Below are 24,794 nucleotides of genomic sequence, written 5' to 3'. Positions count from 1 at the left end.
TCTGTTCTCTGAGCCCATCACGGAGCAGGTACACTTAAACTGATACTTAATAACAGTTTTTTTCCATTGTTAGTTATTTAGGTCGACATTGGATCGTTCAGAAATCATCAGGAAACTTCTGTCAGTTGGCTAAACTGAAAGAACGAATGACCTGGAGTTACAACTTGTGCGAAACTGTTACATTCGAGACGGTTGTATCCTAATCATCACGGAGACCTGGATGAATTCGAGGACACCCGAGCCAGCGTGCACTTTGGTAAAGTGTCAATAAAGATCATTCATTCAATTGACATTCTGTGTTCTGTGTTTTTACTTGTATTGTATCATTGTTATTTTGTTACAGTCGTATACTTTCAGTCAGTAAGGAGGACATCTCTTCATGGGTTTTAACTTTGTGCTGTGATAATGGAGGGAATACTGTATGGATGAAGCATGACACAGTTCGCGGCAATACTTCTATTCATTCCCAAGAGGTTATTGATTTGAAATATGGCATTTTTCAGAGATCTGTTTTCTATTCCTCGATCAGCAGGGCGCTTGGAACGGCCCTGGCGAGAATGAGGGGCTCTAGCATATATGAAAAATGACCTCCCGTTTGTCATGCATAAGTAAATACACGAGCTTCCTATGCATCAGCGTTTAAGCGTTATCTGGGGGTCCCCGTGCGTACGTCTTCATGTAAATTCAAATCTCCTCATCTCACAGTCCAGCGGGGTGCGTGTGATCTCCGATACGAGCTGGGGTAAATCTTATGTTTAAACCATGCATGTTTATTTTTCTTATGGGCAAATTTTGGACGCAGGCAATAATCTGATTGGAAACGGACAATTGCTTGTATTTCCATGTCACGCCATGTAAACGTGCACAATAATCCAATTGAGGTCTTAGTCCAACTGCGAGTTTTTTAATTGCAATGGTTGAGTCAATCCTTTCATTTTCTGATTGCCCGTGCATGTATACGCATTTGTCAGGATCTGGAAGACGGATCTTCCCCCCTGTTTCTCACTGCAATTTAGTGTAATTTAGAAAGCAGTATTTAAGAACTGTGACAACACTAGAGAGATATGGTTGGTATCCGTCTTTCATATCTGTGGTCATTTCCATTGAGAAGCGTCCCGATGTGGCTGAGGTAAAATGAACTGCACCCTGTGGCTGCGATCAAATGTCAACGTTCGTCTTTCGCTGAGAGTGGGCGTGGAGAAAGCAAATTTGTGTGATTTGTGGTGACTCCTTTTCTACCTAAAATGAAAAGCACACATGTGACTGCGATCCATTATCCCCAATGTCAGCAGGGGCTGCTGTTGTGAGAAAATATGTGCTACCCGTCTGAAATGTCCCCCCTCGCATACGTCACACGCCATACGCTTCTAAAATAACATTTTATTTTTTGGGGGAATGTAATGGAACAGTAAAGCAGTGAAATTAATTGCACTGTTTTGCCACAAACCATTATCCACAGTTGACTGTTTCCGAGAGTGAGGACTGAGAGAACAAGTTTGTGTCGTGCTTGGTCGCTCTTTTACCATTCTTTCCACCTAAAATGAACAGCACTCATGTGGCCGCAATACGTTATTCCTAGTTGACTATTGCTGCGAGTGGTGCCTGGCATAGGGCATTTTAAAAATAGAAGTGGGGGGGCTGCTTCACATATTCTCGTATTTTGCTGGCGGTTCTGGTCGCCATTACATCTGATAAACAAGTGATTACTGGTAGTGTTTTTCACAATAGGTGTACCTGGGCTTCCAGAAGGGCCCTTAGAGCCTGTAAGAATACCCAGATTCCATTACTAAATGGGTCGTCTTATAGTTGAGCTTTTTAAATTTTCTCTAGTCAAATCAAGTCCAGTCATTTTTATTTGTATAGCCCTAAATCACAAAGAGTCTCAAAGGGCTTCACAAGTTATTACATAGACTATATTACAGAATACGACGAATTTTAGCAACATTACGAAGATGGAACAAAGCGGTTCTAAACATTTTCTTCACATGTGTTTGAAAGGACAGATCGGGGTCAAATATGACACCTAAATATTTTAATGAGTCACTCAGTGTTATGTGACATTTGTCAATGTTCACAGCAGTTTTTGAGAATAAGTCGCGGCATTTAGATGGAACAATAACTAACATTTCGGTCTTTTCAGAGTTAAAACGCAAGAAATTGAGTGACATCAACTCTTTTATCTCAGTGAGGCAGGCCTCCAAATTTCCACAATTTAGTGTGGCAGTTTCCTCCAACGGAAGATATAGTTGAGCGTCGTCTGCGTAGCAGTGCAAACTGATATTGTACTTGCGAATAATAACACCTAATGGAAGCATGTAAATGCTGAAGAGAAAGGGGCCAAGCACTGAACTCTGCGGAACACCACAGGTAACACTAAAGGGCTCAGATGTAATTTCCCCATATTTAACACAGTGCGTCCTATCTGAGAGTTAGGATCTGAACCATGAGAGGACGGTTCCTGAGAGACCAATCCATTTTTCCAACCGTTCTAGTAAGATATTGTGGTGCACTGTGTCAAAAGCAACACTAAGGTCCAGCAGCAGCAAAAGTGATGAAGCGCCAGAGTCCATTGCCAATAGGAGATCATTGGTTACCTTAATCAGAGCTGTCTCAGTAGAGTGGTTAGCCCTGAATCCTGATTGCATTGATTCAAAAAGATTGTTCTTGGATATGAAATCATTCAGCTGCTGTGCCACTACTTTTTCAAGTACTTTAGAAAGAAACGGTAGGTTTGACACAGGTCTACAATTACATAAGCTTTCTGGATCAAGGTTGGGTCGTTTCAGTGTGGGTTTAATAACGGCGGACTTAAAAGCCGCTGGAACTACACCTGAGGAGAGTGAAATGTTTATAATATTTAGAACTGAAGGTCCAAGGACGCCAAAAAGACCTTTAATAAGTGAACCTGGAAGCGGGTCGAACTGGCAAGTTGTCGGTTTGGCCGTATTCACCACCTGTTTAAGATTATCGAGTGACAGTTCACTAAAACAGGACAAATTCCCTGGACAGTTTCTTTTAGATTTCCTGCATTCTTGTTTAAGGGATGATGCATAAAAACATTTCCCTTCTTTTCAATATGTCAAAAAATGCAGTTCTCACAAATCCATTAAAAAAAAAACCTTTCTGCAGAGGATTTGAAGCCATGGCAGCAACGACGGGAATCAGGTTGTGTTCCGAGCCAACTGTATCGTAAAGCTCCCTATCTCTAGACAGATAGCAATCACAAGGTTTTAGCGGCAAGCCACATGCAAACAATTTCTTAAGCGCCATGCCCGGAAAGCTCGTCCCGAAAGCCAAAGAGAAAGGTAGACGTCGGCAGGGCGAGCTCCACCTTTGAGGGGCCTTACTCTAAGCCCGAGGTGTTAGGTTCCATCACAGTGGCTCCGTCTTGCTGTATATTTATGAAAAAAGAGAATCGGAGGAAACAGATACAACATCCGCCGCCTCTACGATATTAGCATCCAATCCTGAGGGCACTTGAACGCATCAATGGCTCTATTTGTGTACACGTGGGAATGATCGGTCCCTATTGATCCCCCCTCGCAGCTTTTAGAACATGATCGATTGCATTCTACAGTATGTTCCAGGAAGCCCCGCCAGACAACCGTGACACTTATTTACGTCCTAGCCTGCAAATGTAATAAACGAACCCAAGTGCTGTCTTGCTCGGCCTTCTGCACGTTTTAACTCCATTAATAGATGATCAAGTTGTGGCATATTTCTGCGAATGATGCAAATGTGTCATCAGTTCGGGGATTGGAAGCTACAGCCCAGAAAGCTTGGTCTAAGTAAAAATCATTAATTTATTATTAACCCTCGACAGGCTAATAAAAAGTAGAGCTGAAATATTTTAAAGAAGCACTACTTTTTCACGAGCAATACTTTTATCTGCAAGCTGCATGCAGGAAAACCATACAGGGATGCGTCAAAACACCCCTTAAAAATCATGGGTTGCTCTCTACCCAATCTGGAAGACATTGTCGACCACATTACCAAGGATTCCTCTTACCCTGGCAGGCCACTACGTCTTGACCTTTGAGGCAGAGGCTACAAGTTCCTTAAAAGAAAAACTAACAACAGTTAGAGACTTTCTTCCCCAGCGCCATCACCAACCGAAACAAGCACACAGAACTGTGAAAAAAAAAAATATCATAAATACTGTATATTTATATTTGAAAATATATTGCCGCTAATGTAACTGCGGAATTTTTCATAGCACTATGGTTCTGATGCACTTACAATTTAGGCCCGTCTACAAGCACTACCTTTTAAATTCTGTAATCCTCGGTTATCGCGGTAAACGGGGACCAGAAACCTTCGTCGTTTGTGAAAATTATCAATATTTTAGAATTAAATAAAGTGACTTTAAAAAAAAAATGCAGATTCTTCCAAATACACGCTATCCTTTTTTAACTAAGTCGAAAGCCAAGCATCATATTTTGGAGTAATAGAACCCTATGACAGTCAGTTCATTAGCTGAGTTCAATTGAATTTTTCATTGAAACCCCTCCCAAAACAACATTTTTCCAAGAAGTGTGAACTACATAGAGCGTAATACTTAACCTAGTTAATCAACAGACAGACTGAGATCCTTTCTTCCTCATGCCATGAGGCTCTTTAACTCCACCCGGGAGAGTAAAAGCCCACATTTAACCCCACCCCCATATTTGCATATTACCCAATTTTCATTACAGCGTGTATTTTATGTAGCACTATTTAAATACTCCATGTCAACACGTTGTCATGTCCAGCATGGTCGCCATGGCGACCGACTGGCCCCACCCCCTGGGCACCGTCTGGAGCAGATCGTCTTGCGGGTTGCTGGTTCATTGCATTTTCTGTTCTGTTTTGCTCTGTCCTGTTTTGTTTGATTCGGAGGAAACCTGTGTTTGCCCGTTCTGAGTTAAAGCCTGTTTTGTTAGTTTTCCTAGTCTGAGTTCCTGTTTGCCTGTAAGCCTGTTTTTGTTTTGTTTTGTCCCTGAGTGTTGGACGACTTTTATTTCCTTAATAAAAGTATCTGATCATTAACGCGAATGAGTTCTACCTTCCTGCCTCCTGCCTCCGTTCTGGTCGGTCCCCTGACACACGTTATATTGGGTATTTCTGTATTCTATTTCTTATATTATATTATTATTTTATTTTTCAACAATCTATCTATCTATCTATCTATCTATCTATCTATCTATCTATCTATCTATCTATCTATCTATCTATCTATCTATCTATCTATCTATCTATCTATCTATCTATCTATCTATCTATCTATCATCTATCATCATGCTTCAAGAAATGTGTTTTCTCCACCCTATTCAAAGAGTCGTTACACCTCAACTAACACATTGGAATGAATGATTCCTGATCTATTTCGATCAGAATTATAAGAGCCGACATTCGACCGTTAAGTTTAAAAATCCTGATTGTATAATTAAAAACCTTCTCGTATGGACTCGTTAATCTTATTAGCATGCGTGACGCACTAGCGCAGCCCATCAAACTCCAGGCAAACGGACGCATTTGCTTTTCACAAGTCAGTGCAAAGGCACCCAAAAAAACAAATAAAATAGACAGAGACGAAGCCACCGCGACAGTTTTTGTTTCAAATGGCAAACAGCCGGAAAGCAAGCGGATAGTTTACCTTCCTCTCATTATTATTAGCGCGCCGTTGCTTTAAAGTAAAGCGTTTATGGTGCAATTCGTTGTTTGATTACGCCTGCATGACCACCAGCCATTTTCTGTAACAAAATACTATTAATATGCTTATGAAGGGCCGAGAGGCATGCGCGGGTTTGAATAACAAACCCGGAAAGCTGGGCGCTCAGCAACTTTGAAGTGCAGCACAAAAGAGGGTTAGATAAGGATTTTCCTTGAAATATGCATATTAACGCGCTACGTTAATGCTTCACTAAATAATACCGTACGTCACATGAATGCTGTAAATCATGTTGGGATGAAAATACATATCCCGCGGTTAATGGGGACCACGCTCTTAATGGGGACCAGAACTCCTGTCCCCATCATATGCGAATTGTCACCGAAAAGCCTCCCCATCCACAATTTTTACAGGCCCCTTCTTGCAGCAATAGTCAACTGGGGATAATGGATTGTGGCCGCAAGGGTGGTTTTCATTTTAGGCGGAAAGAACAGAAAAAAACAGACACCCATGACACTAATTTGCTCTCTCCACCTCCACTCTCTGCAAGTGTCAAATGGGGATAATGGATAGTGGTCGAAACAGTGCAGGCCACTTTAAGCGGGCCAAAATAGAATGATTCAACAGCCTGAAACTGTCAGCCCATTAGTAATAGTCGAATGGATCGCGGCCACAACCGGCCGTTTCATTTTAGAAGGGCCAGAACGTCCCCCCCTACTGACGATTTGACTTCTCCCCAGTCCCCAGTTGCATCGATACCAGATTAAGGATAATGGTTCCTGGCTGCTCAATTGCAGTCCATTTCAGGGGAAAATCACAGCAAAACAAAAGCAGCCAGGCCAGACAAAAGTGTATTTTGCTGGTCCCCACTTACATCAATTTAGGATTGGGGATAATGGATAGTGGCAGAAAACATGAATTTCATTTTAGGAGGGCCAGAATGTTGGGTCTCCTGAACAAAGATCCTTCTGAAGTCAGTGCTTGCATCGCAGCCGCAAGAGTGCAATTTATTTTAGGCGAAAATAACAAAAACAAGAGCAGCCAGGCCCAATGAAGTGCCTTCTATTGGTGAGGTTGGGGATAATGGATGCGGTTTCTCAAGTATAGTTCATTTTCAAGTATAACAGCAAAAAGAGGTGCCAAGCACAACATAAGTTGCCTGAACCGGTCTCCGCTAGCATCAATATATAATTGAGCCTTAATGGAACGCTGCCCCACGAGTGGAGTTCATTTTGGGGAAAAAAAATGCTAAAAAAGGGCAGTCAGGCCAGACAAAAAGGGCCCTTGCTCAATATGTAATGTGGAATAATGGATTGTTACCACTCAAGTCAAGTGAATTTCAGGTGGAAATAACGTCAAAAAAGAGCCACCATGACACTATTCCGCTCACATCAATGTGGTCTCGAGGATTGTTTGTACAAGTACAGTTCACTTTTTTAAGGTATATTTTTCAACTGTAAAGCCTGAAGTAGTGCGGGATTACAATAATTACAATAAGCCACCATATTTTTAGAAGCTAGTATCCAGGATTGGGTAGGGTTACTTTATTTTGTCTTTTATTAGCATATTTGGTATTGGAGTAATCCAAACGTAATTGAAAGTAATCAAGTTAAAGTAACCCTACCCAACCCTGCTAGTATCATGTATGAATAGATACACAAACAATCTCAGACACGCGCTGGGCTGAGCAGACTAGGATGTTAAAATGTCCAGTCGTAAAGTTCTTCGCCTTGGGGGCTTATTAGGTTTTATCAAATATGTATGATACCTTCATTCATATTCTCCGTAAACACATTTCCAGCATGACACTAATTCTGCAAAAAAAATAATGATGCATGGTTGATTTAAAAAGTAGGCTGGTGGACTGCCAACAGACGGTAATATGGGTTCCATTAGTGCCAGAACTTTGAAACGTGCACATGCACAACGGCAGCTAACACGAGCAAAGACACTCACTCTTATGCAAAAGCTGTATTTATAAAAAAAACTCTGCCGAATTGTAGTTTGTTGATCTCATGCGTCGTCTGTCAGTGTTGCGTTTCGTTGCTGTGTGTACATGTCAAGTTTGTCGTATTTTCCTCGTACAACAAATGTTAACATAGATACTTGATACTTTTCATATATGCACACAGCAGAAACACAAAATGGACACCGCTTAACATTTTTACGAAGAATCGTCAGAATTATGGCACTTCTCTAGCGTTGTCTTATATGTAGACAGGGTTGGGTAGGGTTGCTTTAACTTGATTACTTTCAGTTACTTTTGGATTACTCCAATACCAAATATGCTAATAAAAGACAAAAGAAACTCATGATCTCATTAGCTACACCGCTTATCCTCAGTAGGGTCGCGGGGGTGCTGGAGCCCATCCCAGCAATCATCAGGGCAGTGGGCAGGGGACACCCTGAACTGGTTGCCAGTAAATCGCAGGGCACACGGGGACAGTCAACTCACTCGCTCATTCACACCTAGGGATAATTTGGACCGGCCAATTCACCTGAAATGCATGTTTTTGGAATGTGGAAACCGAAGTGCCTGTAGGAAACCCACGCAAACACGGGGAGAACATACAAACTCCGCACAGGAAGTCTGGAGCTGGATTTGAACCCACGCAGGAGGTTACCAAGACATGAACTATGCCGCACATGCGCTAACCACTGCGCCGCCGTGCTGCCACAAAAGAAAGTAAATATGAATAAAATTACTACATTTTGTGCAGGCTTGGGGAGTAACGGAATACATGGAACGGTAAAAATTACGTTGGCAAGCTGTTTGGATTTATTTTCATTTTGTTTCTGTCGCAATGTTAGTTTTGCCGGAGATCAAAGAAAATGGGCGTTAGAGAGAGATGTCCGGCTTGTACTCACAGTTTTCGGTTAGTGTCGCACGAAAATGAGGAAAGTAAGAAAAGGACTATTACATATACAGTTCAAACGCCAGAGAGCTTGTTTTAGCGCATCTAAGGAAGGCATTTACTTATACGTTACATATGCCATTTTTCATCTTGAGTGTGCAATTATCAAGACATTCTATTTAGATCTCAAGTAAATCCCGAATGTACTTGTTTTTGAGACAAATGTTCCCCCATATACCGTTTGTGTTGAGTAAAAATGACAGTAATATGTAGCATACATTCTCAGTTGCAGGAAGTACTACTCCTTACAATCTACCAGTGGTAAATGCTACCTTATTTTTTTAAGTGGCCCATATTAAATATCCATAATTATTCCATAACCCTTGCACTAATACACATTTTATTGTGCCTTGTTTAAGCCTAGCATGCGCCTTTCCTCTTGGCCGCGACATGTACGGAGCGATGATGCTTTGCAGGACAATGTCGTAGAAACTAATGCATGCTGCAGTTGATTACGAGGGAAGAAGGAATGCAATGGCAAAGTAAAGGCACCGGAGAACAGTGTTGGTGTCAATTTAAAGTAGACTTGATCAGTCACATGGTGACAGTTTCAAGCATTTACAAGCACTTCCACCAAAATTCATGCACTTTTCAACCCTTAAAAACTAGGATTTCAAGCCCCTTTACGCACGATGAAATAAATTAAATTAAATTATTATCAGGGTTGGGTAGGGTTACTTTAACTTGATTACTTTCAATTACTTTTGGATTACTCCAAGACCAAATATGCTAATAAAAGACAAAATAAAGTAAATATGAATAAAATGACTAAATTTTGCGCAGGCTTGGGGAGTAACGGAATACATGGAACGGCAAAAATGATGTTGGCAAGCTGTTTGGATTTATTTTCATTTTGTTTTTGTCGCATTTTATGTTAGTTTTGCCGGAGATCAAAGATTTCAAAGCCAGGAGAGAAAGCTTACCATGTGTTGTGAGTCATAATTGTATTCATATTTAGTTTCTTTTGTCTTTTATTAGCATATTTGGTTTTGGAGTCATTTAAAAGTAATTGAAAGTAATCAAGTTAAAGTAACCCTAACCAACTCAGTATGTAGACAGTATTTTTGACACGTTTGCACCACTGTACGTGTGCACATTAAACATGCACAATGGCAGCTGTCATTGATACGGGCAGCGCCACTTTAAATAAGCACATAGCAAAGACACTCATCACTAACAGACGCCTCATGACATTAATAACTACATATCAACAACATTTTGGCACTAATAGAATGCCGTTTTATATATGGACCAAATGTTGGCACGAATGGCATACCATTTTATGTTGGGAGTGGATTTCAATACCAATGTAATTTCATTTAATATATAGACTGAATCCCCCCGTGACCCTACTAAGGATAAGCGGTGCAGATAATGAATGGATATAGATTGAACATTGGCACTGTTGGATTTTTATTTTGGACAACGTTTTGTCACTAATGAAATTACATTTTATATACAAACACACTTTGGGTGGTAATGGAATATTATTTTGTACATGGATATACTTTTTGCAGTAGTCGAAAGTCCTTTTTGTGTGTTGTAAGGATTTTTGTAGCTCTAGTTTTGAAAATCGTAACAATTGAAACAAATTATTCTTTACTGCAATGAATAAACAAATTTGTATCTAGGTGTTGCTTGTGCTCCACCATAAATCTTTTTTTCTCTCTGAAGGAATTTCTAACACTAATAACAAATACATTGTTATTACTTGAGTTGTTTGGAGTTCTGATATGAATTGCTAATCCCAAGAAAATGGAATCAATGAACCAGGCCGATGGAAATAACACACGCAATTTATTAACACAGAGTATTAATGATAGGGAAAAAGGACGCGGGGGAGCGCCAGAGATTATGGGAGTTTTCGACCGGTGAAAGTTACTAGCACAAAAAGAAAGTTTAAAACCGTCCTCTTACTTGTTGCGGAGAGATTTGGTCTCGTGCTACGGTTGGTTGCAACGTGTGGCCGCGGTGTGGGGCATTAGAAAAGTGAGCAAACTATCAATCAGTTCCTCTTTTTATATGGACCAGGGACGCTTGACCAGATCATGCCTTAATGGGCGTAGTCTTGGATATCTAATCCTCACAGTATCGGGTCATTGAAGTTACTAAACTTGTTAAAAAGCCAGACATTTGCTTAATGTTCTGTACTTGAGTATACCTGTCCAATCGACATAATTAAGTACGGTGAGAACATTATTTAATCAATACACAGCCTTGTATGTTTTAATTACATTCAAACCTTCATGTTATCAGATTTCATAATGGTACATGGTGAATTGGTATGTTCAAGAACTCTCGAAAAGGGGACACTTACGTTTCATCGATTCCAAAGTTCTGAGTTACTTGGAAGTCAATTTTGGGCTGGGCCCATTTGCTCGACAGCATCGACAGACTTTTATCACTTATGGAACATCTTTATGTTTATTGACAGAGGTTTTATCACGAATGGAAGATCATTTATTTTTAAAACTGAATGTTGGCACTATTGGAATTGTATTTTATACATGGACATACATTTGGCACGAATGGAATGTCATTTTATGTATGGATAGACTTTTGGCAATAATAGAAAGTAATTTCTTTGATAAAGTTTTATCACCATAATTTTGTTTATTGATAGAAGTTTAGAACCAATGTGTCATGATTACTGATGTGACTCACCTGTGCCCGCTCATTTGGCGCCAACCGCCGTGGGTTCTAATCGGCTCCCCGTCACTATTTGAACCCAGTCCTGTCAGTCTCCTGTTGTCAGTCCGTCTGCGAACCTCAGTGTATACTGGGCAAGCCTTTTTCGACCCTGACTCTCACCTGTCCTGTTTTTGCTCCCGTACGTCTCCGGCTACGACCAGTTTTGATCCTGACCACGTCCACTCTCTTTTCGTCCCTGAGTACGTCTACTCTCCCGTTCTGGCTTAAGACTCGTTTCAAACCCCGACCACGCCTTGCTCTCCCAGTCCCGGCTACCGACCAGTTTTTCTGCCCCTGACACCGCCATCGCACGCTACAGAAGATCCACTTCCCTGTTCAGATCACAGTCCGAATCCGAGAGCGACTTGCTTCCCGCGTCCAGCGAACACCGGATTGTGGGCGCAGCCCTTCCTTTTTCTTTCAATAAAACTTGTGGTAAACGTCACGCAATTGGGTCCTGTTCCCGTTTGGGTACTGACACAATGTAAAGTTATTTTGTATATAGAGAGCATTGTGGCTTTGATAGAAAGTCATCTTAGTTGTTGACATAATTTTGGCACTAATGGAACTTCATTTTACGTATAGACAGAATTTTGGCATTAATGGATCATAATTCTATATATAAACAGAATTTTGACAATAATAAAACACCATACCGATTTTCCAGCTGATAATGTGAAATTAGTACAACAATTCAAGCATTTTACCAAGAATCTCACAGTTGTTAACCAAGCATCTGTTGATTTTTTCATTTGACGTCGCGTCATCTTGAACCCGTGTCTTTGAACTCTTTCATCATCCGATCAATGCGAATTCCCACCCCCCCGTTATGTTTTCTTCTTCCGAGTCTTTTTATGTCACCTTATGGGGAAAAGATAATGACAGCGCTATTAAAATTGCAATCTCCCCACGCCACATTCCAGTTTCAGCACTTTTGGCCGTTAAAGAGTAATGAGGAACAGAAGGACGGATCTTCTTCTCTTTCTAAACGATCAACTTTGGGGACCGGATGTATTCTTTCGCTGGATAATTAATGGCTGCTGACAAATGGCGCTTGATTGAGGGACTCATCCTCGTGTTTTCAATCACCATCTGCTGCGCCGGCAAAAAAAAAAAAAAAGAAAATGTTCATTACCTCGAGTGTGCCCGTGACGCAGCGTATTAATTAGAAGAACAACAACCGAATTGGCGTGTTTTACTCACCATGTTTGTAGGTTTTGTTGATGGATTAGTGGAGGGATGCTAGAGGGCCTAGCAAAAGTACCCACCCCCTAAGAGTCTTTTGACAAATCGCCATATTTCACGCTTCAAACTTATAGATAAAACAAAACAAAACAAAAAAATCGACATGTGAGAAAACAAACGTGAAAAAAATGAACTTTGTATGTTGTACTGATAAATAAAAATTGAAAAGTAGGTGGTAGGTACTGGCCCCCTATGAGTTAATTCCTCCTTTTGTTGTGATCACAGCCAAAATAATTTTTGGGTATGTAAGTTTTGCCAGTTATTGCTAACAAACAGCTCAAGTTCCTTAAGGTTAGATGGTGATTTTTTTAAATCAAGGCTTAAGACACACTTCTATTCCAAAGCTTATGATTGATGCCCACCTCATATTCTGTATTGTCCTGTCTTTTTCCGACTGCCTGCCTGGTGGTGATACGAAGAAGAAGGACGATTTGAGATGAGTCAGCGGACCAGCGTTTGACCTGAAGCATGTGAACGCCTGCATGGACCAGCTGGCAGAGATGGGAAACTGCGTCGTGGCTGTCATAGACTTTCTGGACTAGTTTACAGGCTGGGGGCGTCGCTCCTGTCATGCACTTTCCGGACAAATTCTCAACATGTTACCTAGTGTTTACTATGTTTGTGTACTGTAATGCTAAATGTAGTTCACCCTGGTCCTCCTGGAAGGGGGGTACCACTTGTGAGGTCCCTTCTCAAGGTTTCTCTTTTTCCTCACGCTAAAGTTTTGAGCTGTTCCTTGCCCGCATGTTGGTTTAAGATCAGGTAATTGTGTCATTGTAATCCTGTGCAGTCCTTTTAGACATTTTTTTGATTAAAGGCTATATAGATAAATTTGACTTGACTTGACTTGACTTGTGATCATATGTGCACTGCATTTTTTGTGATCTTTCGACAAAATGCTCTAGAGCAGTGGTAACGACCACGCGGCTCTAGAGCCGCATGCGGCTCTTGGCCAATAAGAATGCGGCTCTTTGCCTCATCATATTTTCTATATAAAGTGGCTCTTTGCCTTGTTTCATGTTTAGTTTTTTTGTGTGTATTGAGGGTGGATACTTTCCTTGAAATCAACACAAGAACAATAATTTCGGCTCTTTGTGTCAAACTTGTTCGCCACCCCTGCTCTCGAGGATTGAGGTCTGGACTTTGGTTCGGTCACTTTTATATTTCTAGTGTTTAACTATTCTAATAAAGATTTTGCTTTTATGTTTAGGGTCTTTGTCCTGTTGGAAGGTAAACCTGTCCCCCATTCTCAGGTTTCTTGCAGACTCCAACAGATTTTCTGCCAGAATTGCCCTGTATTTGGCTCTGTCCCTCTTCCCATCAACTCTAACAATTGCCCAGTTCCTGCTGAAAGAAGCAACTCCACAGCATGATAGTCCCATCACCAGGTTTGACAATGGGGATGGTGTTTTAGGGTGATGTGCAGTGTTACGCCAAACGTAATGCTTTGTATTCAGCCGACCAGAGCACTTTGTTCCATATGTTATTAGTGTCTCCCATGTAGCATTTTTCAAATGCCAAAGAGATCTTTTTGAGGGCCACTCTTCTATTTAGGGCAGATGTCAGCAGAATACAACTAATATGTGTCCTATGTACAGTTTGGCCCACATCAGCTGTGTATACTTGCAGGTTATCCAATGGGATCGTGGCCTTGTTGGTTGCTTCTCTGATTAGTTTTCTCCTTGTTTGGGCCACACGTTTGGAGGGACGGCCGGGTTTTGATATGTTTTTGGTGGCTTTATGCTCACTCCATTCTGATATAAATTCTTGAACAGTGCTCCGGGAGATGTGTATATGTTTCAAAATGTTCATGTATCGCATTACTAATTTGAAATTTTCCACAATTTTATCTGGCACCTGCCTAGTGTGTTTTTTGGTCTACATAATTCTTTCACAATCCTGTCTGTTTAGGTGAATTTAAACTCAGACCTAATGACGTACAGGTGCACTCTGTCATTGTAAGTCATTAAGGTCTGCATTGGATCATTTGGAAGTCATTGGGGAACTTCTGGAGTCAGTTGGCTGAGCTAAGAGAACGGAGGGCCAATATTATGGCAACACCTACTTTTCAGTTTTTTTGTCGTACATATAATGGAAAATGGCAGCACGGCGGCGCAGTGGTTAGCGCGTGTGCAGCACAGTTCTAAGGTCTTGGGAACCTCCTGTGTGGGTTCAAATCCAGCTACCGGACTTACTGTGCAGAGTTTGTATGTTCTCCCCGCGCTTGCGTGGGTTTCCTCCGGGCACTCTGGTTTCCTCCCACATTCCAAAGACATGCATTTAAGGTGGATTGGCCGGTCCAAATTGTCCCTAGGTGTGAATGAGCGGGCGAGTTGTCTGTCCCTGTGTGCCCTGCGATTGGCTGGCAACCAGTTCAGGGTGTCCCCTGCCCACTGCCCGATGATTGCTGGGATGGGCTCCAGCACCCCCGCGACCCTACTGAGGATGAGCGGTGCAGCTAATGAGATGAGATGAGATAAGATAATGGAAAAAGTTGCAATAATCTGGTTTCACTTCAGGATTCTTTCTCACATTGTTTTTGATTCTTACAAATATTTTTAGTTCTTTAGCTTTTTGAAGCCCAAAATGTGGCAATCTGACAAAAAATGCCTAGGGGACCAATAATTTTGTTAGGCATTGCAATAACGCTACCTGAAAAATAGTCACGAGTGGCGTGCCGAGACTGATCGCCTTTTTGCCCACCATCGCTAATGATATAGGCATCTCCGAGTTGCATCGATTACAGTTTTGACGACGACGTCTCAAGCGTTTAATGGCCTCTTTCCAAACGCTGACAAATGAAATGTGCTTATTTCCGTCATACAAACGTTTTCTTTCCAGTTTTATTAGCGACGGATGCTGACTTGCGCTGTGAGTTAAAGAGTGCCGTGAGATCTAAATTACTAACTGATGAGCCTCATTATGCACGCAAGTTTACACAAGCCTCATTTGACAAGCGTCTGTCTGCAGTTTGTAGACACAAATAATCTTTTTTTTAAGAGTTTAGATCAGGGTTGGGCAAACTTTTTGATTTGAGGGCTATATTCAGTTAGAAAATGTCAGAGGCTCTGAACCAGGAGGAAAACAATTAGTGGTTCGATTTTGACTGTATGTGGTAAAGGAATTTAGACTGGTCTACGCTGGTCTACTAGTGATCCCAAGAGCCAAGAAGAGATCGGCAGGCTTGAGAGTGTTCTCCATTCGGGCCCCGGTGCTGTGGAATGCTCTTCCCCCTGAGATTCGATCGGCAACCTCAGTGGAAATGTTTAAATCTAAGCTTAAAACACACTTCTATTCTATAGCATATGAATTACCTATATTTTATGTTGACAATATAAGGGGATGGTGTCATAATAGTCTGTAGTTTGCAATAGTTTTTGATTTGTGCAGCCCTTTGAGACTCTTTGTGATTAACGCCCATACAAATAAACATGACTTAACTTCACTTGACTCTTTCTTGTCTCCAAATGTTTGATTCTACTTCTGTGTTAGAAAAATGCTGGAGCAGAGCAGTTCCGTTGAGATGTCTTACTTCAGTAAAAAAAAAAAAATAATAACAAAAAATAACAAAAAGACAAAATATATTCTTGCCGGTGAAAACGACAAAGTTCTTTCACAAAAAGGCATCGAAAAACAGAGTGGCAGAGTGTTGTTTTATAAGCCAGGAATGGAATTTAAAAGGGGCAGCGTGTGTTATTTATTGCCCTCCAGTGGTAGAAAAATTAAAATAAATATGTTTGACTACTGTTGGTCCATTTTGGAATGCAACCCCTCGATAAAGGAGAATTACTACACTGCTAATATTTTGCTACTAATTGGATTATTAGATGCATGTAAACATACTCGAAAAATAAATCCCGAATCTCCATCGTTTTAATAGAATTGTCTTTATTGTCATTGATGATACGTTGTAAAACATTGTGTGCAACAATATTAGACATGGAACTCCAGGGTAAACATGTAAAAAATAGATCAAAGACTGTCAGGATGCATAGACAAAACGATTAACAAATTAGTGCTTATCTATCTGGACTGGCCTTAGTTATAACTATAGTGTCATGATTTAATTATCTATTTTTTAAAGACTAGTGCATCATAACAGCAGTGCAGCGAAACACAGTGCAACAAAAAAAATGAAATAAATAAGAAACATTTTAACAGTTCTGTGGACTTCTTTATCAGGGTGGTGATAGCCTTGGGGAAGAAACTGTCTCTGACCCTGTTAGTTCTTTTTTTAACATGCCTACCAGAGGGGAAACGGTCAGAGGAGGGTGAAAGGGTAAAAATAGTCTTCTATAATGTTGACCGCTCTGCTGCGGGATTGCAAACCCGCAATGTCCTCCAAAAGGGGCAGAGGGTAGCCAATGATCTTCTGGGCTGTGTTGCTTTCAAATGCCCCAGCGAGGCTTTTAACTAGGACAAAAAAGTCCAATCACATCACCCCGATTTTGGCCAACCTGCATTGGCTCCCTGTTAGCCTAAGAAGTGATTTCAAGGTTCTTTTAGTATTATACAAAATCATACATGGACTTGCTCCCTCATATCATTCAGATCTGATTTCCCCCTATGTCCGGTCCGAAGCCTTCGTTCTGAGAGCGCCGGTCTTCTGGTGATCCCAAGAGCCAAGAAATGTTCCACTGGTTCGAGAGCGTTCTCCATCTGGGCACCGGTGCTGTGGAATGCTCTTCCCCCACAGATCCGATCTGCAACTTCAGTGGAAATGTTTAATCTTAAAACTCACTTCTACTCTATAGCATATGAATAACCTATACTTTTCATGGATTGCAACATCCTTTGCTGTCTGGTAATCCTGGAAGGGGGATACCACATGTGCGGTCCGTTCTCAAGGTTTCTTCATTTTCCTCATGTTGAGGTTTTTTTGAGTTTTTCCTTGCCCTCATGTTGGTTCCAGAGCAGGGGATGGTGTAATAATAGTCTGAAAAATAGTCTGTGTAATATAGTCTGTGTAATATAGTCTGTGTAATAACCTGTGAAGCACTTTGAGACTCTTTGTGATTAAAGGCTATACAAATAAAAATGACTTGACTTGACTTTCTCTCTTTTTATTTTTGCTGTCCCCTGCCTTGCTCCCAGTATACCACACAGTATGCCAGAATGCTCTCCACTGATAATCTGAACTTTGTTCAAGTCGCCACATTGCCTCTGATCAAGCATTCTGAGTGATTGGAAATACGAGGGATAGAGAAAGTCTAAATTGAGTTGCACACTCTTCCCGTCTTCCTTCTCTCTCATCTCTCCGGACCGCGTTTTGAAGGCCCGAGTCATCACGCCACAGTTGATGGGCCGCACGGACAGTTATTGTTTGTTTGCACTATTTATGTCAATGTAGAGTCCTTGGCAAATGGCCCCATAATGCAATCAGTCATTCCTGCTGTCTTGCTACCCCGTCCATCTGGCTAATGACGGCCCGGAACCGTGAGAAGTAAGGCGGCCTTGATCTCATTCCTGTGTCTGGTAAAAAATGTCAGCAAAAATAAGAATATATGACCCTTCCGAGAAAGATCCGACGTCTTTGACTAAAACATTCAAGATGGCGGAGCTGCCACCCTCCCCCACCTGGATGGTGTACAACATGACGTATACATACATAACATATTCACCCTTTTTTACGCGCAAAACACAATCCGTCACAAGAATATTAAAAAACAAAACAAAACCAAAAAAAAAAACCAACAGGTGCTTGTTTAAAACCAGATGTGGCAAACTTAAACGGAAACCTAATGCAATCGGTGAAGCGTCATCGGATATCATTGGACTATTTTCATTGCACTGTTGTTCTGATGCATTTTGGCCTATCTAAAAGTGCTACCTTGTAAATATTTGCCCTTATCCGTTTAATCTTTTTTTCCCTTTAAATCTTAATCACGTTTTTGTCTTAGAGTGCATTGTTTGAATCTCAAGATGTTCACTATGATGTTGTGTCAAATGACCATTAAGACAATTTCAATTGACTGAACAGGTAGACGAGATTGAGCAGGGCATCATCCCCATCAAGTGCAAATTCTGTAACAGGTGTTTTCTTCTGTTCCACGTCCGATTCGTCAAAACCAATAAAGTTCCAAAAAAATGATTTACCCCCCTTCTTCGGTTCAAGCTTTGTTTCCATCTCGTCTGTTGACTCTGGGACTATGTTTACGGAGTCCGCCATGACACTCAATGAGCTCGCACGGTGGGTGCGGCATAGTGTGGCGCTTGCAAACTTTGAATTGCGTTTATTGGCTTGTGCTATAATCAAAACTTGCATCTGATTGGTCGGCGCTTTTAGATTTCAAACATTAACAATTGTGGTTGGCCAAAACTCCGTCACTCACTGCAAAACCTTAAAACCTTGATGAGCAGGTAGTTGCCTTGCATGGCTGACGCTGCTATCGGTTAGTTAGTGTGTGTAAAAAAGGAAAGTAGGAAGCACATTGTAAAGCGCTTTGGGAGGTCTTCATTGACTTGAAAAGCGCGATATAAATGCAGAACATTTAATTGTAATTTAAATCGGAACATACATTCCTTTTTTCACTGCCATTATAATCTGTCATCTTAATTCTGTTTTGTTAGAACAAATGTTGTGTTATTGCTGTTGTTTTCTTCTTCTGTGTGTCATAATTCATTAAAAACACCGCGGACAAAAGAGCACTAATTAGCGGGCCAAAAATGAATCCTTCGTGGTGAGAACGCAATTAAAGTGCTGTTTGGAGCGCTCGGTAATCTGGCGTGACAAGGCTTACCATTCAATTATCCCTGACGTTTTCGCACTTTGCTTTAGCCTTAACGCGGGTGTCTTTCAAGGGACACTGTGTATTATTTGACCATTATTTGCTGATGTTTGGTGTCATGCAACCGAAAACAAGTGCTAAAAGCACAAGAAAGAATACAGACTATGGACACTCAAATTGAACAAACCCCACCGTTTTCCTTCTCATTTTTTTGCACAGCGTTTTGCCAAAATTTGAGTTTTTCTGTTACCTGTAGCACACAGATGGAGGACAATTATGTCAGTTTCCTCTGAGGTTCGTTTTATGTCAAACAAATGCAAATTTCTCTACATAGGAGTATTTTTGAATGAACGCTGTTCGTAATTGGTGTACTTTTGCTTAATACAGACGCTCTCCTACTTACGGCCATTCGACTTACGTAAAACGGTAGATACAATCATTTTTTTGGGGATGTCGAAAAATATCCGGACATTGCTGCAAGTTAGGTTTTGTGTGCACCTTTTTTGGAGTACAGGACATTACTGTAGTGCTTCTTTCCGCCGATACCGGCATGTGGTGCCACTGTGAGAGATCACCCAGCATCCACCCGAAGAAGAAACTACTTCCTAGTTCGTGTGTAAACATACAGCACTATGTGTACAGTGTCTTTGCATGCTAAGAACTTTGACATTTTTATTTTATAATATCTCACGCATCCATTCAATATGGTTGGTGTAAAGTGTAAAAAAGAGAAGAGCCGTTTCTTTTGAAATGAAAGTGGAATAAGAAACCTTGATGTGGTTGAGAAAATGGTTGGAACGCTTTTTTTTGGCCACTTTTTATCACGGAGGAGGACCACTTCAAGCACATATTCCAAAAGTAACTCAAACTCAACTTTATTTATTTTTATAGAGTATCTAATTTTATGAAATCTTTAGTTTTTAGTACAAAACAATTTAGATTACGTATACAATTCTTAAACATACTCATATAAACGTTAAGCATACATTCCATGTTCCCCCAATAGTTGAACATTTCGATGTCTGTCATACACCAGGTTTTATGGTAATATATTATTGTAAATGAACTTTGATTGATCTGTGGACGAATGCTGCTGACCACATTTGCTCAGCATTGGGTGCTACGGGAATCAAACCAAGATTGCGACAGTGAGAGCCCCCCCAGTAACCCTAGTGAGGGTAAGCTGTGAAGAAAATGGATGGATGGATGGCTGAATATTATAGTTATAGTTATGATTAACAATAACGTAAGTATGATTAGACATTAAACTGGTCCATATTACCAATGCTCTAAAGCAGGGGTCGGGAACCTTTTTGACTCAAAGAGCCATAAAAGCAAAAAATATTAATTTTATTTTGGGAAAGAGCCACACCATATATTATGAGACAAATTTACTAAATTGCTAAACCCGCGCCCCAGACAAAAGCATAGTCTTCAGCACATTTATTTTTGATGATTTGATAAAAATTATGAAAAGAGAATAATGCCAGAGCCCCTGTCCCAAAATAAACAAACATACCACTTTAAACTTGTCTCTTTCTTGCAATGACTCAAGATCGGTTAAACTCCTTTTTACCCTTTTTTTTCATACATATTGGTTTCAAAACCAGATGCAAGCAGTTATTGTGTAAAAACGTCACAACATTCTTCAAATAGGGAGCCTGATGAGCTCACTTTTGGCGCAGACGGCGTAGGGCGAGAGATGGGAGGGAGTGCTTGCACATTTTGCATAGCTCCACCCATCCCTCCCACTCACCCAATTAAATGACTAAGTTCTCTTCCGGTGTTTTGGCGTATTTACAGTTCTGTGGATTCATCATAAGGTAGCTGAACACTGAACACAGATTATATAGTGAACTTTTATATAAAGGATTCTTTAGCGTTTTACAGCCAAAACGAGTTTTTTTCCCCCCCTTTTTTTGTGTGACACCTTGACTGTAAATTGTAGTGAAAACCTGCCCTATATATACTGCGAAGAAATCACTTGTTACTTAGCTTTGGTTTGGCCTTACGTGGACCTGAATTGAGTAGACAATAAAAATTTTGAACAAGATGGAGAAATTTTCCATGCAATCAAATTTGTCTCTGAGCCACAGACACTCATAGAAAGAGCCATATATGGCTCGCGAGCCATAGGTTCCCGACCCCTGCTCTAAAGCCTCGAATTGTGGCATCGATCCAAACTCCAGAAGTTGTCGGCATTCAGGGCAGTTCCCGCCCGGCGGACGTGTTTGACGGAGTCGTCACGGTACCGCCCTCCTCGATTTTGACACAAATCATCCCTTTTGTCTGTTTTCCCTCCTCAGGTCAAGCAAGACTCGGCGCTGCCACGTCGGATCACTTTCATCCGTCATCTCATCCGCCGGCCGCCTGGGGGGCGGCATGTTAACAAGGAGACGGCGATGATGTTCTGAATCAAGTTCCTAAAATGTGTTTTTTTTTTCCCTGCTGAGGATGTGACAAGCGACCCACTTGTATTTGGCTAATTGCAGCTTTGGATACTTTGAAATAGTTTCTTTATGGTGCCTGTCACATTTAAGTAGATTTCTTTCAAAGTATTATTCATGTTCATCTTGTTACTTAGAAATCCGATATTCAGGGAAGGTACTTTACAGGACCGTCGTGGGGATATTGTGATCAATGTTCCCTCCAATTTTCCACGGGTCTGAGCGTTCACACAAAGTCGGTCAGCAACGCTTGAAACAACAGTGAGCAACCGCAATCCCAAGTGTGGCAAGATAATTCATTATCAAACATGTCCAAAACTTGACATCGAGTTACATTTTGCTGAGTTTCCGGCAATGCAAAATTATTTTTCTCTTTTAAATGAATTGACTCTTGTACAATTGAAAAAGGTTGTACGGCGTACAAACGTCGTTTGTTCTTAGAATTCTTTCACAAGATATCCATTTCTTTTTATTTCCTGATACATTTTGTCGCATAATATTTACATTTTTGGGGGCTTATTTAGTCGGTTGCAAGATACAGAACTGTACTTAATCACATTTTGTAGTGGAAGTACAATGTTGGCAACAAGATTCACTTGATATAATTGGAAATTATTTGAATGCAACACAAACTTTCTCTTCTTTTTTCTGTGTTTTTTATACTTTTTTTTAAAATTCTTTTAAAACAAATATCATTGTGTTTATTTTTTTCCGAGCTGTTACTTTTTTTCTTTTTGTTCTCTATTTGCTTTTTTCCTACATTTCTTTTGTTTCTTTTTTTCTCAGCTTTTCACTACTTTTTCATTTTGGTATTTTTTTCTTTTTTGTTCTATTCCCCCCTTCCTTTAAGTCATTTTTGCATAATTTTACATAATATTTGGTCATGTTGGGATTAAAGAAGCAAAAACAACCCGAAGAGCCGTTTAGGACCCGAGAGAGCCGGTTCCTTTTAGTGAGCCGAGCCGAAGAAGCGGGTTCCCCGACAAACTCTGCTAACTTTACTCAACTTCGTTCTCCTTCGACTCGACTTCAAAATACTGCATTTAGGACACAACGTCAGGGGAACCTGTGTATTTGTACCTTCAAACACTGTAACTGTGACTTGAGTCGCTTCTTAATTAGTAATTTTGAGCCCTCATTTTTGTGCGCTGGCTAGATTTTCTTGTGCGCTGAGAATGTGCAAGCAGTGTGCAATTGCGCACGCGCGCAGCTTAGAGGAAACACTGATCGTGATAAAATAATTTCTTTTATGTAATGAAGGCAAGTCAGGATGTCATGCCTTCTTCTGATGGTCTCCTTTTACAGTAATATGGGGGATTTGCACATTTTTTTTATTCGAAACCTTATGTATTTTTATATGCATGTTTTTTTTTGTTTTGATTTTTGACCTTGCTTCTATTTGTTATTTGGATTGTGCCCTATTTATTGAATGTTTGCACACTGTGAAGAGAAAGTAATTTCATTTATGCTGGATGCCCTGCATATAGCATAATTTACAATAAATTTGAAATTGAGTTGAATTTTGTGTATAATGGTTTTCCAGCCACATGAGTGGATTCTATTATAGGCAGAAATAAAAGCAAAACAGGCTGAAAGACCAGACTACCATGCACCCTCCTGGTAGAGGCTCATAGCAATATGCTATTGAGGATAAAAGATTGTGGTTGCTTGAGTAAAGTTCATGTTTTGGTGCACTAATGGGCAAAAATAGAGCTGCCAGGCCCAACAAAAATGTGCTCTGTAGGCACCCGCTCACAGCAATAATGAATTGAACTGTGCATAATATTTGATTGCCGCCAATGGAACTTACTGCTGCTCCCGGCTTGCAGAAATAAGGGACTGGGGCTAAGGAATTGTGGCTGGATGAGTACGATTAATTTTAGGCGGAAATAGCTGTACAAAGAGTTGTTGTACGTGACAAATTTGATCTCTCAGAAGTTGGTCAGGGATAATGGAGTGCAGTTTACTTTTTGATGGACTGATGGGCAAAAATGTGCATAGTAGGCCACCACTGGCAGCAATTTGTGAACTAGGATGATGGATCTCAGCTGCACTCTAAAGAACTGGACAAAAAAAGAGCCCACTTCCCTATAAAAGTGCCTTAGACTGGTCCCCGCTTGAAACGATATGTGAGCAGGGGTAATGGATCCAGGCCGAACAGGGGCTGTCCATTTTGGGTGCAAAGAACAGGCAAAAAAGCCACAACGCCAGATGCAAATTTTTAGCTCTCGGCCTTGTTCTGGTCAAAAACTCATAACTGTGTGGCCGCACCCTCATATCCCTGATATGAGAGCGCGGCCACACAGTACAGTTCATTTAATATATTTGGATTATTTAAATTTATATCGAAGCAATAACAAGGAATTACAGGATTTTCATTTTTCCAAGAAAGTCCTAGACTTGTTAAAACCACTTCACGGAATGCACCATTTCCAAGTTTGACTGCTTAAAGGGGGGAAATGTGCATTTTCTATTCGTGTAACTTGTTAAAACCTACAAGTATGAGGGTGTACCCGCCGCCGATATATTTGCAGAGTGCCGACGCGGCACAATCGGGTTGCGTTGAGCCCCCGAGAAAGCGCCGGGGCTCACCTTTTGTTATGATTTTCCGACACGCCGCTTCTTCCTGGCCTACTTTCACTATTGAAGCATGCAGTCATTTAAAACCTCCTGCTTGTACAAAGTGAAAAGCATGGCGAGGTTTCACGGGGTTTTGGGGGGTTCGGGAAGCCCTCAGGAAGCATCGGCTTGTGTCCTTAAATGGACGCTTGGTTAGGATTTTTCCGTTTGTAAGACTAAGTGTTAAAAAACTTGGGGTCTCCAACTTTTTGAAGCCACAAGGTACTTTTTGTTACTAATTAGTGCAAAGAGCTACCCAGGTTGATTCCGCATTTCTATAATAAGAAAAAAAAATCATGTTATTACTATGTTGTTAGTTTCAGGTTAATTATTGAAAGTAGGGTCAAATAAACTCAGTCATCCACCTAAAAAATTAAAATACGAGACATTCACAATGACCTAGCTCTGTTCAGAACTGGTCCACGGACTACTCGGCAGTCCTTAGATGCTACTTAGTGCCTGTGAGCAACAGGTTGAATACCCTTGGTGTAAACAGTAC

Source organism: Urocampus carinirostris, chromosome 11 (assembly GCF_059441175.1).
Source record: "Urocampus carinirostris isolate Australia breed hairy pipefish chromosome 11, RoL_Ucar_1.0, whole genome shotgun sequence".
NCBI classification, from domain to species: domain Eukaryota; kingdom Metazoa; phylum Chordata; class Actinopteri; order Syngnathiformes; family Syngnathidae; genus Urocampus; species Urocampus carinirostris.
Note: the sequence above shows the minus strand (reverse complement) of the source record.